Raw genomic sequence first — 16,675 nt, 5'->3', positions numbered from 1 at the left:
GATGCAATTGTTTATTTTACTGTGAAGCGATGCATGTCTCCAATTTAGCTTTCTCTAATTCTGGTGATTCTTTTGCCTACCACCCTTTTATGCTTTTGACTCCTCCAAGTTTCCATCTCCCTTTTCTCCTCTTCCTCCTTCACTTCCCATTCCTCTCCTCTGTAGACATTTTCTTCCTTTTTACAGATTTTAAGAGTTGTCTTTTATACACACACTCCTGGATATAAATGCGTATATATAGATGTGTATATCCTGTAAAATTACCTAACTTGTAGTATTTATGTGTGTACTTATGTATGCACATGCATAACATATACATATGTATATACATAACATATGCATATACACATGCACATATATATGTAATCATGACCCATATAACAATGTATCAGTCAATCACAGACTTATGGCCTCTTAAGATTATGGCACATGGGATTTTGTAGCTGTCTCAGTTTGTGTAAGTTCATTATGTGATGTTCATATGACAAGATCATCTTACTACAATGCATTTCTCAGAACATATCCCTATTGTAAATAACACATGTCTGTATAAAAATCAGGCTACTTACACTTCTAGACATGTCCTTTTGCTAAAAATATAGGAAATCCAGAAGGCCTGGGATCTAAGTCTGGCCAGGTCCCTATTGGGAAGCTCGAAGAATAGACAGCAGAATGGGTCTACAGAAAATTACAACTGCACAAAGGCATGGGCTTTTTATGTTAGTGACCGCTCGGGCTAGAATTTTTTTTCATACCAAGTTGTCATGTGACACTGGGAAAATTGCCTTATATCTGTCTCTTCTTCATATGGATAATAAAACCCATGACCCCACACAGGAAAGTAGTGATGCTCAAATAAAAGAAGAATATTAGGAAAAGTACAAATGTGAGCCATTATTTTACTACATGCTGTCATATTCCTCCCCCTCATTTGAACCAACTGTGGAACAACTGCATGGGGGGGGGGGCAGAGGAGGAGGGGAGAGACTTCTCTTCATAAAAAGAGAGTGGTTTCTACACAATTCCTGTGGGATTGCTCACCCTCACAGTCTAAGGGAATATTTCTTAATTTTCTTTTAACTGATGCCCAACCAAACATTTGTCTAACTTTTAATAATTTGTATAATAAAAACAAAACATATTTCTCTTTTTTCTAAGTATAACACTATTTGACAATATCCAGTATGCTTTATCAAACTTCTCCCTGCGCCCCCCACCCCCCTTTCTGGAAATGAGTATCTGTGCTATCTTGGAGAATAGAGACCTGGTCCTGAATTGCTGTATGACCAGACATCCATCACTCACCTTTTCTGACCTCAGTATTCACTTCTGTAAGGGTGAGAAGCCTCCTCAGCACTTACCAGTCCTGTCGTGAGGAAATGAAGTCCCTGAGTCATGTCTGCCTCTTTCCAAAGGGGACTCAGGTCAGAACAGCGGGGGCCAGGCACGGGCCCGTCTGTAAGAACAGTCTCTCTCTGGGGACTGTCTCCTGGAGATTTAGTGTGATATTTTTTCTCACCCTCAGGAATCTGGCCACACTCCAGAGCCGCCTATCATGAGCAGTCTTGTTTGCTTGCAATTTGCAGAGTCGCAAGGGGTAAAGGACTGGCTTTGACTATTCAATCTTTTGGGTGGGGGCAGGGAGCTGCCTTAGGCTGAAGGTGTAGACTTTTCTTTTTTTTATTTGAAACTGGGTATTCACATAGTGGATTCAGTGGAAGTGTGTGTGTGTGTGTGTGTGTGTGTGTGTGTGTGTGGTTAGGGAAGGGTGACACTTCTCTGGGTGACTATTAGTGCCACGCAGTCTTCTAAATGTCCTTTTAGTGTTAATAACCAAGCAACTTACAGGCGTGACTCTCTCCATCTTAGAGATGGGGGCCGCTGTTGCTCAGGGATGGTTTTAATTGTGCCCAGTCTTATGCCCCAAGAATCTGAACCTAGTTGGTGGCCTCAGAAATGCAGGTGGGAGTATGGGAGGGAGGAAGGAATGTTCCCAGGGGCAACAGCAAATTTCAGAGGATATAAGTCTTCTCCTCTTTGTTTGCTATTTCTTTGAGCAGGATGAATTAGAGGAGTAAGTAACAACAGTGACTGACCCCTGGTTGTGCCCCTCAAGTGTTTTGGGGCTTTGGAGCCTGCTCTCTAGGGAACCAGCCATTCAGATTGAGGTCTTCTCTCTCTCTACCCTTTCTGAGAACCGATAGATGTGAAAATAGATTAGGTCTCTGCAGATCTTGCCCTCTGATGGCACAAGTTTGGTTCCTTGTCTGAGAAATCCCATACAATGGTCATTGGTGAAAACCCAAAGATGCAAGAGAAAGTATTAAATGGAGTATGGACTTCAGGGACCAAAGTGGACTCAAGACTTATTCTGCCACCTTCCAACTATGTGGTTTCAGTCAAACCACTCCACACCTTTGAGCCTCAGTTTGCTTGCCTATAAAGTGGAGATGAGACTCTCCCATGCTGGAACAATGAACCCTGATGAAGAATGGAGAGAGGGCCCAGTATGAAGTCCAGGGGCAGGGAGAGAAGCATGCTCTGGACATCCTTCTCTGCCCCCAGTAGTTCAGGGGTAATTGCAAGAAATATACACTCCACAAGCACTGAACCTCATTTTGAAAGGGAAAAGAAAAGACACAGATGGGTTTTCATTTGCAAAGTGGGGTCATCAGAGAGTGATGCTTAGAGCTATGCTTACCCAATGGCTCTTTGGTAACCAGTTATGCCCAGAGGATGAAGAGTGTTCACCTGTAACCCCAAGCGCTGCGCTAGCCCTCACGTACATCAGGATTTGGTTTTGTTGAAGGACATGAAACACTGGTCATGGAGCGGCATCTGACCCTAGAGGACTTTAAGAAGGGATTAGGAACTGGGAGATAGAATGGACTGACAGGGACAGGACAAGGGATAGCTCCAGCTTTAATGGGCATAAAGGGTGCTTGGGACCTTGTGCTATGCACAGCACCAGCTACAAGGGTAGGAAAAGCCTGCCAGGCTGGAGGCTTCCCACTAGGCTGGAGTTAAGGGGCAAAGCCTGCTGGGGCTCCAGAGCCAAAGAAACAAAAATTCTCTTAAGTTCATAACTGTGAAGAGACACTTCTCCAGTTTGTTTTTAATCAAACTCCCAATGCTGACACTTGGGCTCCATTCAACCATTTAAAAAGTTCCACTAGCAAATAAACACTTGGCCAAATATTTGTCCTTATGTGTTTTCAATAGTAAATACCAGCTATATTGCTCATCTCCTTATATTACCCCGACTGGGCCACTCCTGTCTGCTCTGAGCTGAGTGGCTTCTTCAAAGGATGGGAACCCCTTCCTACCTCCCACTATGATGGCTAAGAGCAGTAGACCTGGGCACTGGTGACAGAAAGGCAGAGCAGTTTTAGGTCTTTTGTGGGATTTGTACTGACATGCACACGATCCCCATGTCCCAGTAATATATTCCTTTCTCCCCTCCTTATGTTGGCTCTGCTCTTGCTTTTCTCACACTCAGTAGCAGTTCTGCCTTTGCCAATGTACTTCTGAGAACTAGACCAGCACTCACAGTGACATCTGACCCCAGAGAACTTTAAGAAAGAGTTAGGAATTGGGAAGTAGACTGGGCTGACAGGGACAGGGCAAGGGATGGTTCCAGCTTTCACGGGCATAAAGGGTGTTTGGGACCTTATGCTATGTACCATACAACTATATTCACATCCATGCACCCAATACACAGAATCCCGCACGGCAACCGTGGTTAGCACTCTTTGATTGCAAAAAAACAGATACTGATTGGTTAGTTTATGTGAAAAAAGAATCCATTGGAGGAATTAAGGGGGCTTATGCTCTCTGGCTTCCTGTTTCACTATGTGATAGTGATCTCTCTCTCTCTCTCTCTCTGTAACATGATTCTGCCATGATGCCATCTACTATGAGTCCTTCACCAGAGGCCAAATCATTGGGGCTGCCAAATCTTGGACTTCCAGCCTCCAAAACTGTGATGTTAAAAAAAACTATTCCATATAAAGTTTTCAAAACACGGTGCACTTATAAGAGAAAAGACTGAAAACCTGTTTGGAAAAGACAGGGCCAGGTACTAGTGTCAGAACGTATCAGTAGCAGGAATTGCTCAGCGGCTTCCTCCAGGTGCTGCCACTGGGAAGAATGTTCTCCTATCATTTTTGTCTTGGACACTCTGTTCTTGAGTGGAATTTTGGGTAGGGAATTGGCCTTCATAGAGTTCTGTGTCTACCTGTTGACCAGGGGAGGGCAGAACACCTTGATGAACAATTCCTCAGTGCTCCACTACATTGTTTCTCATTTATATTCTTGCACACAGAATATTACTTGTATAAGACACCCCATTCTAAGACATGGGGTGAAAGGGTGAGGTTGCTTCTGCATGCACTTTGCTGCTATACAATGCCTTTCCATCAGGGCTGAGGGGGCTCAGTACCTCACACAGCTTTACCCTTCATGGCAATCACTGGGAAGCTCGACTCTTTCCAGGCAGAGGGAGAATATAATCAAGATGCTACCAACAGAAGCAAATGGAGCATATGCTGTACTCCCCTCAACATGTGCCAACGCCTCCATCACCACCAACAGAGTAATCAGTGACTCTCCCGCCTCTTCCTATCTCTCCCCCTCTTTTCCACCTCATTCCAGCCACCGTACATTGAATCTCCCTTCCTGTTTCTTTTCTCTGTAAAGGAATGGCAAACAAATCCATTTATATCTCAGTTCACACATCACTGATCTCTCCTTCAAAAGACTATGGCATTTGAGGGCCCAGCCTTATTGGTCTTTTCATTGGAACCTAGACCAGTGCTGTGTGCACAAGACATTCTGGAAAACAGATCCGAACTTGGCTGAAATCTGGGCTAGATGTTCCAAGCACTTACACAGAACCAAACATGCTCTCTGTTGCCTTCAGGTCTGTTTGGGGGCCTTCTGCACTAATCAGATATTACTGAAGGAGACTCTTGGTATATATTTAGTGAATGAAGACAGAGAGCAGCAGGGTGGATTCTCCTCAAATGGTAATCCAGCCAAAGCATCGAATAATTCAAAGATGTTCTGCTATTCTCTGTTGTTTGAGGCTTGACATCTGGAATCTCTTAGAAAAACTTGATCCATTCTGCTGTGTTCTTGGTCTGGCAGAACTATAATGCTGAGGGCTTCTGCCAACTGATAACCCATGAGAAATGAAGGCAAAACTGCTCTGAGAGGCCCATGCACATTGATGGAGAAATGGAATTGATGAATAAGACATTGTGATGAAGTCTCAGGAAGTTTTAAGAAGTAAGAAAACTAACTTCTGGAGAGAGTGAGCCTGTGCTAGGGATTTGTACTTCTATTATTTCACTGAATTTTCGGCAGGCCTTTGAGATAGATATTATAATTCCCATTTTGTAAATGAAAGAAACTGAGGGGGATATTTGCACACAGGCTAGATTTCTTTATAAAGAATGGGTGTGAGGCAAAGCTGGAGCTCAAGTTCAGGTGTTTTACCTCGGATCCTGAGAGGATTGTACCAGTCCTGTGCACCTCTTGCTTGACTTTTCATTAATATTGGTGATTATTATAATTTTTTGGTGGAGGGGAGTTGGTTCTGGCTTGTACTGAAATGACATGTCCTCCAAAAAGGCAGAGGAAGCTGATCGATTGTGACTGATTTCTCTCTGGAACACATGAGCACATAGATACACGCATGTTCATGTGAGCAGATTACTGAGGGCTGATGTCCACACACAAGTGTCTATGTTACTGAAGTTCTCTGTCATTCACTGGAAGGGCGCGGGACAGGGTGAGGAGGCAGACATACCTGCCTCCAGCTTAGTCATGTAACAGTTGTATAATCTTGATGAGTCATTTAATCTCTTTCCTCAGTTAGTTGTCTGTGCAATGGAACCAAGGACACCCACCTGAGTGGCTGTGCTCACAGGTACAGGGCAGATGCTGGTCCTCACCTCTCGGATACCCCTTCTTCTCTACTTTCTCTCTAATAGAATTCTGATGGTGTTACAGGTGGTAATAGGCCCAGTTAAACTGCTTGCAATTTCATAGTTCCTTATAATTAAGCATGGTCTTATAAACCAACTGGGAAGTCATGGGGTGAAGGTTCTGGAAACACTTGTGAAAGCGGGCAGTATCAATTGACATACACTTTTCTCCTTTTATTCTTCCTTTTCTTACTGCTTAGATGACATGACAGAAGGTAGAGCATCATTCTGGTACCACAAAGCCAAGAGGCACCTGTTAGGAATAGAAGAACAAGAAAACAAGAGTGTTGGTCCCTGCTATAGATTGGGTGCTGAATGTCCCTGAATGGCCCATGTGTTAAAGGCTTAGTCCCCGGGCTGGTGCTCTTGGCGGGTGGTAGAGCCTTTAGGAGGTGGGGCCTAGTGGGAGATCTTAGGTCATCCAGGGTTTGCCTTCTGTGGGGATTGTGGAACACCTCCTCCTTGGCTTCATGGCTGTGAGGGGAACAATTCACTAATGTTCTCCTTTTATGATGTTCTGCCTTGCCACAGGCCCAAAGCATTAGGGTCAGTTGATCTGATCGTGGGCTAGAACTTCCAACACTATGAATCAAAATAATATTTTTCTCTTAATAAGTTAATTATCTCATGTATTTTATTACAGTTCAAAATATTCAATGTTTTTCCACAGAGCCCTAACTCATGTCTCTCCCTGGAAGAAGACAGCACTTCCCACCCTTTTTTGGAATCAGCAGTGGCCATTCCATTGGTCAGGGGAATGGGAGCAGAAGTGACACTTGCCCAAGTGCTTGGGAAAGAAGTTTAGTGCCACCTCATGATTTCATTGTTGTTCATTTCCCTTTGATGTGAGATCACAAGTCCCAGATAAGGCTGTTCCTCTAGCTCGGACATCAGAAAGAAGATAGTGTGAGCAGAGCTGTGCTGTCCTGGGAAGGGCATTTAATGTGAGCCAGCAGCAAACCTTTGCTTTTGTAAGTCACTGAGATTTGGAGTTTGTTATGACGACACAGCCCAGGAGAAGCTGACTAACTGAAAGGCCCATGTTAAAGGCTTAGTCCCCAGGGTTGTACTATTGGGGGATGGTAGAACCTTTAGGAGATGGGACGTCCCTGATGGTGTCCCAGCTCTGACTGCTCCACCTCTAGACTTTTTTTTTCCCTTCCTTTTACAATTTTTTAGGGCTTTCTTAATTCTTTTTCTGTTTCACCTTGTAAACAGAGTGATATTTAACATTCTATCACAGTTCAAATATCAGTCCCAGGTTTGATTTTGGAGGATGATTTACTTTTCTTTCTATTCCCAGTATATAATTTTCAAATTTCAAAAAATCCATTTCAGCCGGGTGCCAGTAGCTTATGCCCACAATCTTAGCTGCTAGAAAAGCTGAGATCCAGAAGATTGAGGTTTCAGGCCAGACTAAGCAAAAAAAGTTTGTGAGACCCCATTTCAACAGAGAAGAGTTGGGCATGGTGGTATATGTTTGTCAACCCACTGGCTGCGGGAAGCTTAAAATAGGATTGCTGCCTAGACCACCCTGGGCAAAAGCGAGACTCTATCTCCAGAATAACCTACACAAAAAGAGCTGGGGGATGTGCCTCAAGCAGTACAGTGCCTGCCTAGCAGGAGCAAGGCCCTGAATTCAAACCCTAGTACCACAAAAAAAAATTCATTTCAATATTGATAGTATTTATATATCATCTCAAATCCTGTTTAGAAACTAGGTGCAGTGTAGTATATAAATTAATGACAGGCTTAGCCATCAGAAGATGTGAGAGGGTGTGTCCATTCAGAGATAGGGCATCCTCAGTGTTCCCAGAAGAAGCTGGAGTCTTATCACTAGGTTGGTAGAGGTGGCCTCACACCTGTTTTGGCACAGGACGCCTTTAGATCACCTGCTTCTGCCCTGAGCATTGCCTGTCTGTGGGGCTTGTTCATAGCTTCTGGGCCAGTCAGCTTTCCATAGCTATAACAGATTTCAGAGACAATCAACTTATAAAGAGAAAAGGCTTATTTTGACTCAGTTTTAGAGGTCCTAGCCCATGATCAGTTGGCCCTGTTACTTTTAAGCCTGTGTTGATCACCTCCAGACTTCTCAAGGCATGAGAAAAAGATACCTAGTCTGACCACTAATGTCAGACTATGGTTAATGCTATATAGTTTTGTGAAAATACTGGACACATTCATTCTCCCTGCCATCCCCTCAATAGCTCTTTCCAGAGACTAACCTGCGTATCAGCCCCCCAAACATTGTGTATCAGGACTGGGACTAGGTTAAGGTAAGTGAGGCACCTTGGGTGCAAAATTTAAGGAGGCTCTCACTCTCAGGCTTGTATAGTACAGAGTTGATGCTTCCATGAATTCCAGAGTGAGAGCCTCCTTAAATGTTGTTCCCTAAGCACCTGGCATGCCTTACCTTGGTCCTGGGCCTGCTATGTTTTGTATATATTTGTGTGAATACTGATGAGGTTATTTTTCAAAATTCAAGTCCCTTACATTTTGCTGTGACTTGCTTTCTTTTCTTAACTCAACAATGAGCCAGGCAGGACTGTGTACTTGTGTCAACTCCTACAAATCTATCTCAAATTTTTAATAGTTGTGCAGTGTTCTGTACTATGAATGACATGTGGTTTAGCCATTTCCCTACTGATGAATTTGAATTTTATTCTGCTGTTACAGTGAATGCTGCCAAAGAGATAAGTCAGGGCATATATCCTTGCAGTTCTTTCCAGGGAATAGAGTTCTAGAAGTGACAATGAAAGTAGAGGCATATTTTTAGTTTTTCAAAGTTATAAACAAAGCACCTCTCAAAAGTTTTGCACCAATTCACGTCCCCACCAACAATGCAGAGGGATATAATGGTAGACATGTTTACACTAGAGTTATCTGCAGAATTTCTTTAAATATCCAGCTTTCTTGGTACTTATGAGTTCCCCAAATTAGATTCACATGCCGTTTTTGAGTGCATAAACTCAATCTGGCTGAAGTGTGTGTGCTGTCTTCTGGGTCAGCTCTTTCCCTGCTGTGCAGCTCAACTGGGCAGGGCCTGCCTTGGCTTTTCCTCCAGGCCTGGGGTGGGTTGGGAGTTGACCACAGGAGCCAGTCAATCTGTAAGGTTATACTGTGGGTCAAAATGCTTTCTATTCTCTCTAAAGAGTACGGCAGGTTCATGAGTCCTACAGGATGTCAGGAGGCAACCAGTCTGGGAAACAGCTTCTTTAATGCAAAGGAGTTTGTTACACCCCAGTCTTTATGTTTTTCAAGAAAATAACTTGCTGTAGAATAGTGTTAGGCCACCTGGGGACCACTTGAGAGTCTTGGAATCCTCTGTGTCATTGTTCTGTACTTTCCTTAACAGTACTAGACAGATGTCAATTCTCATCCAATCCCCTTTTAAATCAGGAGCTAGTAAATGACAGCCTGTGGGTCGAATCTGACCTGCAGCCTCCTTTTGCCATAAAGTTTTATTGGAACACAGTCACGCCCATTTGTTTGTGAATTATCTATGGCTGCTTTTGCAACTGTAGAATTGAGTCTTTGTGGTAGACAGTGTGGCCCACAAAACCTGAAATATTTATTGTCTGGCCTTTTATAGACAAAGTGTGCTGACCTTCTGCTATAAATGTCTTTTAAGTCTGTTCCTTCTTCTTTCCTGTTTTGCTTCCTTGCATCTTCCTGGACTACTAGAGTAGACACCAAACTGGTTATAGTCAGAGTGTGCTTTCTCACACGTCTATGAAAGCATGGTGGGTCCTCAAAAGCCTCCATTTCTTTTAGTCTCTGTGATCTGAGTGGCCTACCATTCTAAGGCCTTCTGAGTCTTCAGCTACTTGAAGCCCTTCTCCACTCTCATTTACCTGTATTCCAGTTGCTATAAACTCTGGAGTTTCTCCCTTCCTTCTCCTGCAGGGGGTGTCTCCATTCCAGAGCTTCTGTGGCATTACATGTTGTTCATATGTGTCTTTCCCTGTCTCCCCCACTGGTCTGTGAACTTCAGCATGCACAGAGCTTGTCTTACTCCCCTGAGCATCTAACAGTGTCTGGCCTATGTAGATCCTAAAGAAATGTTTGCTGAATGACTATACACTAATGTTTATGGAACTCTCATTCTTTCTCAGTAGTACTTCCCAGAATCCTCACAACAGCCTTGTGGCATAAGCATTGTTATCTTCCCACTTTACAGATGCGTAACTAAGGCCACAAAGAAGTTAGTCACTGGCCCAAGGTCATCTGTGAACTTGCCAGGATTTGAGCCCTGGCAAAGAGACAGCATGGTGTATCTCGAGCTCTAACTCCAAGGTTAATATGAGCAACTGAATGAGTGAATGAACACAGTGAGAGTCTATGAACCCAGGATAGGAAAGGTAAATGCTACATGACCTTATGAAACCCATTAGTAGAGTTTATAAAAGAAAAACACAAAGATTCCAGGAGACCTGGCACGGATGGAGACTATGGGGGATCAACAGCCCACAGAGTTCAGGAAAAGTTTAAAGCAAGTGGAAAATCAGACCATCCTGTGAATTGCGGGGAGCGCTCGAAGAAGCTGTAGGGCCACAGTTAAACAAACAAGGCCAGTCCTTAAGGGAGAAAAGGCACCAAAAGGCATGCCTTTGGAATGCCTAACCCTGCACCAATGAGCTGCATGTACACTGGATCACTGAATGAAAATTGCCCCCCACCCAGCCCCACCCCAATCTTTCTGATTCAGCAAAATTTCAGTGAGCAGCTATTCTGTGCCAAGCTCTTGAACCAGATGCCAAGAGAACAAAAATGAATAGAACCCTGGGAGTTCCCAGTGTAGCAGGGAAGACTGATGAGTATATAATTCCAACAATGTGCTCAGTATTGTCAGAGAGATGCAGCCAGAAATGAAAAGAGGACCTAATTCTTCCTGGAAATGTAGAGGAAGATTTCAAGACAGTAATGGCTGAGCTGGGTTTTAAGGGATGAATAGAAGTTTGCCAGGTGGACAAGGCAGGGGAAGGGTTTCCAGAAAGAAAACACAGTTAATGCTAAGGTGAATTCTGAATCCTGTAAATAATTCAGTGGGGGCACGAATGGCAAGTACAGGCCAGTTAGGAAGGGCATGCAGTGTGTGAACTTGGTTTTCTCCTGTGATGTGCTCAAAATATAGCACAGGATTTTTAGGTAGATCTTATCAAAATAATGGTATTTACATGACAGTAGTGTTGAGGAAAGAGAGAAGCAGAACTGGAAGTGGGGGAGGGTTTGAACTGATGACCCAGACAGAAGACCGGAAAAGCCAGCTGAAAGATCAAGAGCCTTGACCTTGGTTTTTTTTGAGAGGCTTGGGTTACTAGGATCCTCATTTGATGGGGCTACATAACATGGTAGCCTGAATCTGGGAGTACACACTACACACACACACACACACACACACACACACACACACACACACACACAAACACTCATCCTACAGACAAATGGCAAAATAAAAGTGTTCAACAAAAAAGCAACTATGTGGAAGAACAACAGTACCTGTCTAGTCTAAAAGTAAGTACCTGTGTTGTGTAGGTTATCAGTAGGCAGGGAATTGAGAGTCAAGGTCAGCTGGGGCAAGTGAGAGAAATGATGTATTAGCTATTTCTTGCTGTGCAAAAAATTACCCCAAAAGTTAAACTTAAAGCATAGTTTGTTATCACACTTTTGGGGGTCAGGTTTGGGTGTGGGATGGCTGGATGGCTTGAGCTTGGGGAATCTCTTGTGAGGCTGCAGCCAGGCTGAAGTGGAAATCTTCATTTTGAGCTGGAGAATCCTATTTCAAGATGGCTCAGTTGTGCTGCTGGCAAATTTACCCTGGCTTTTGGCAGAAGGCCTCAGTTCCTTATTCCAAAGCTTCCCCTTGGGGACGCTTGAGTGTCTTTGTGATGTGGCAATTGACTTCCCCAATGAAGAATGATCTAGGAGAGAACAAGGTGGAAGCAATGATGATGTCTGCTAGGAACTAGCCTGGGAAGTTACCATCGGTTTTTTCCACAACATCATTCTCACTGTGGGAGGGGACTATGTAGAAAGATGTGAACCCAGGAGAGGAGATCAAGAACCTTGGGCTAATTAGGGACAAGTTGGGTAGTGTGGTGTGAAGGAAAGTCAGCAAGATTTGGAGACAGAAACTGACAAATAGTCATCTTGCCAACCTAAGCCTCAGCCTCTTCATTTCTACAATGAGGCTCACAGTCCTAAAGGATAGTGAAGGTCATTTGTGAAAAGACTTGTAAAATGCTTTTGGGAACCACAAAGCACTAGACACAGCCTAAATGGAAAGGATCATTATGAAGTTGCATATTTCATCTGGATTGGAGGTTTTGTCTTGATGAATCGAGAAGCACTGCACAGAAGGCACTGCATCTGTTATTTCTGTGGCTGTAGAAATTTCAATAAACAACACTTATTGATCCACTACTTGTATGTGCCAGGAGTGGAGTGGTGCACTAGTAACTTCATTCTCTCGATGATGCTGAGGGATGAGATCTATAAACTGCACTTTACAAGGGAGGAAACTGAGGCTCAGTGAGGTTAAATACTTGCTTTGATTATGTAGGGGGGGCTGGGGACACAAATTTAGAGCTGCTTGACCTTGACACTTGACAGTGAGGAAAATGAGAGATGTGCTTGTAGTAAGACCTGAGCAGTGTCCCTCTTGTCTATATGGGCCTTGGGACGTCCTTATAGCTGGGGTGCAGGTCCGTGGGAAGGAAAGTAGATGGCAAGTTAGCAAGTCCTCTCCTACTCCTGGGCACCCCAATACCCTCTGCCTTGAGCTGATGAAGGGTCTTCGTGTATGTGTGCATGCGTGTGTGTGTGTGTGTGTGTGTGTGTGTGTGTGTGTGACACCAACAGCTGCTGCCATCCCAAAGCTGGGGATTAGGGTGACGAGTCCTCAGGGGCTCTCTGGAGCTGGAGGCAGGCCAGAACTGCACGGGCCTTAGGCTCCTGGGAGTATGGCTCCCAAGCCATTCTCGGAAAAGCATTTGCAGCAAGGCCACTCCAGGTGCCAGGCCAGGCCATCAATCCCTCACTCTTCGGAGCAGTGAGTTTATAAAGTAGCAATTAAATAAGAGCTCTGTAAGTGCTTCTGGGAACTGCCCTGAATGCATTTTCCAAACATAAATAACGGGGACCTCCACTCTGAGCAAAGCACACGGAGAGCTGAGTAGCAGTGCTGAAAAGAAGGGAGCCCTGTTGTGCTAACGAGTTGGGCTATGTGCCCCTGGTGTGCACGTGTGCTCCGTGTAGGTGGCAAGGCCATTTGTCTTCCCCACCTGGGGGGCATGTCAACCTGCCTGGACAGGCCATGGCAAATGGATGGTGGCTGTGGCTCCCACTCCCAGGAAAGCAGAGGACCCTTGTTTCAGAGGCAGTGATAATATTGGCAGAAGCAAAGATGAGGCCTTTATCCACAGAACACCACTACATACCAACAACCCGGAGATGCCATATCATCAGGCAGTTTGGAGACTTGTCAAGGTGATACAGCCTTTGAAGTAGGTGCTTTTATCAGCCTATTTTGTAGGGGAGAAACTGAGGCATGGAGAAGTTAAGTGTCTTGCCCAGGGTCACAGGAAGCCAGCGTTTGGACCCCAGAAGGCTGGTTGCTGAGCTCTGGCCTATACTGGAGCATCAGACCTGAACTCTGCTGCCAGGTGCCACCGTCTTCTTCATTTAAGTTTGGTTACTATCAATGTCTGTCTCACTCTAGGATGACCAGCTTGGTCTGGCTGAGAGAACAGAACTGGCTAAGTTCTCCCTGCCAGCCCTCTCCCCTGAGGGTCCTCCTGATCATATCTCACACCTTGGTTGGATACCTCCTCCACTTGGTGGCTAGACTCACAGTGCTGCGATCCCATGGGCCAAACATGCTCTGATCTCACACTTTATGCTTATGCTAGCCCATTGCCTGGATGCCCTTTCCCTGCCTGTCCATCTAAGTACAAAGAGCCATTCATTCTTAAAAGTATTTCCTGACCCCCACTCTCCCATCCCCACCATTGCCACCACCCAGTTGAACTGGATGCCCTTCCTCTGTGAATGCCTCCATCAGAACTCGTGTTTATTTTGTTTCCCAAATAGTGCTACACATCCTGGTATCTACAGCTCCTCACCTGATGCCTGGCACCTTGCAGGAATTCATAGGTGGGTAGAGTCATTTTCTAGCAAGGGGGAACACATTAGATCATGTCTGATTTTTGAGCTCCAGAGAGTTCTAGCTGTGACTATGCCTGTTCCACTTACAGTAGTGTGCAAGTAACAGGATTGAATGGAATGAGCCCCGATTTTGGCTCTGCCATTAGCTTGCTTGCATGACCTTGGCCATATCACTCTCCTTCTCTGGGCCTCAGTTTTCTCATCTGTAGAAGAGGAATATCTTGCCAGTTGAGGGATAAGTAGGATACAGTAAAAGCAAAGGCTCATATGGGCATTAGTAAGCATCATTTCCCTCTCTATTCTTCTTCCCTGTGAAATGGGCTCTTAGGATAGCACAGAATGGGGATCACTGGGTGAAAATCCTCTTGCAGTGTGGATCTCTGTAATTCACCAAATTCTTCACTCTGCTAATATGGGGTCTTACTGCTTTCTGCTGAAGACTTGGCCACAGCAAAGATTTTTCTCCCTGACTTGCATGTGTCCTGGAGCAGACGCTGGCCACCAACTCTTTGACACATCACTGCTGCACACTGTCTTTGTTGCAGTCTCTCACCAGAGGATCCCATCATCAAAACCCCACCAAGAATCCAGCCCCTGTTCATTCCTGAGCCAGGCATCAGTGATTTCCCTGTCTCAAACAGACTCCATCCAAGTTGCCAGTGATTAAGAAACTCATATATTTTCACACTCATTAAAAGAAACATGATGTTCACTCTTCCAAGAAAAGCCATCCTTGTTTGTAGACCCTGTAATATATTGGGAACGCCTCTTAATTGGCTTCTAGGACTCCGTGTCAGAAGTCAGACCCAAGTTTGTTTATTGACACAAGGAAAAAAATAAAACGTCGTATAATTAGTTGAGTGACTGACTCTAAATTCAGTAACTCCCATCGGTATGTGGCCTTGTCAGGGTTTAAGATTCCATTTTGGGTTATGAAAGGGGCCGGGTCCAGGTAGTCCAGACGCAGGCCGCACTGCTTCATAGCTATTGTACAAATGGGCTCAGTGTGCTGTTTGTGTTAAGATGGAAAACTTTTACATGTTTGATTTTTATGCAAGTCAATTAACTTGTTTTTTTATAACTGTAAGGGCTTGCTTTGCAAATAAGATTACTTACCACTATAAATTATGGGAACATAGGGGCCTATTCAGACAAAATGTTACACACCTCTAACCTGTGCACCAGGCTGTATGCTGGCCTTCTGCAGGGGGGACAGTAAGGCAAAAGGGACTAAGATAGATAGACTTGGAGGTGAAAGAGGAGGGAGGGTTATTTTGGTGCATTCCAAGGGGCTCTTCCAAGAAGAATGCAAAGGGGGTGTGCAGGACCCTGGGGGTAGGGACCACGGAGTAAACCAGAAGACCCTGTTCAGTGCTTACTCTACCTTACCCCAGGTCTGCCAGGTGGCACAGAGCTAGCCAAGAATTTCCCTTACAGGCAGTGTAAGAATCTAATTTGAGTGTTTTCCCTAAAAATGTTTGCGTCTTAATGAATTTTGAAATTTGGGACAGGACCAAGTCTGGACTTTATCCTCACTGTCATTTTGTCATGCTTCCTGCAAGGATGGTCTCAGTCCTCTCCTGGAATACAGTGGGCGACCTCTTTCCACAATGGAAATAGAAGAGAAATAGAACAATGGATGTAGAACAGGATGGAGGGAGGGAGAAGGAGAGGAGCAGGCATTCCTGCAGGCTGCACTCAATGAAGGGGAGAGGCTAGAGGGGCCAGGCAGAGCTGAGAGGGAGGAGAGGCAGTCTTGGGTCCCTGTGGCTGTCCTCTGCTGCCTTGCATGGTGTTAATAGAGTGCCCTGCACAGGAGCTGTTCTGGAAAACCATGACAAATGAACGCAGAGCATCTACTCAGGTATAAAGGGAGAGGTCTGCAGCAGCACCAACAGCAACGTCTCTCACACAGGACATTGTTGCCGACAGTGCTTTTGGATGCACGTGATACCATTAGTGCCCCATAGCAACTCTTCAGGGACAGCTATGGCAATAATAGTAATAATTACAATAACTGTCATAAGAATTAGGACTATAATCTCAGGTTCTAGGGAGGTGGAGGTAGGAAGATTGTAGTTGGAGGAAGCTTGGGCAAAGTTAGCTTAAGACCCTATCTGAAACACAAACTAAAAGCAAAAGGACTGGAGTCTTGCTCAAGTGGTAGAGCACTTCATTTAACATGAAGCCCAGCACCGCCACAGAAAGTGGAGATATATATCTATACACATCTATCTTTCCATCTATCTATCTTTCCATCTATCTATCTATCTATCTATCTATCTATCTATCTATCTATCTATATCATCTATCTATCTCTATATCTATATATCTCAAGTCCTTCAAGTGCTGGACCCTTCCAGACATGCTTAGGGATGGAGTCTGGATATATATTATATTTTCCTGAAGCAACTGATTAAAGGCAAATTCGGAAGTCAATGTCTAGGACAATGCAGATACTTCCCCAAGGGAGGCCTGCCTTCTTAAGGTAGTTGTGCCTCCTCTACACACCTAAATAC

This window comes from Castor canadensis, chromosome 11, assembly GCF_047511655.1.
Source record: "Castor canadensis chromosome 11, mCasCan1.hap1v2, whole genome shotgun sequence".
Classification (NCBI taxonomy): Eukaryota; Metazoa; Chordata; class Mammalia; order Rodentia; family Castoridae; genus Castor; species Castor canadensis.
This window is presented reverse-complemented; position numbering follows the sequence as displayed.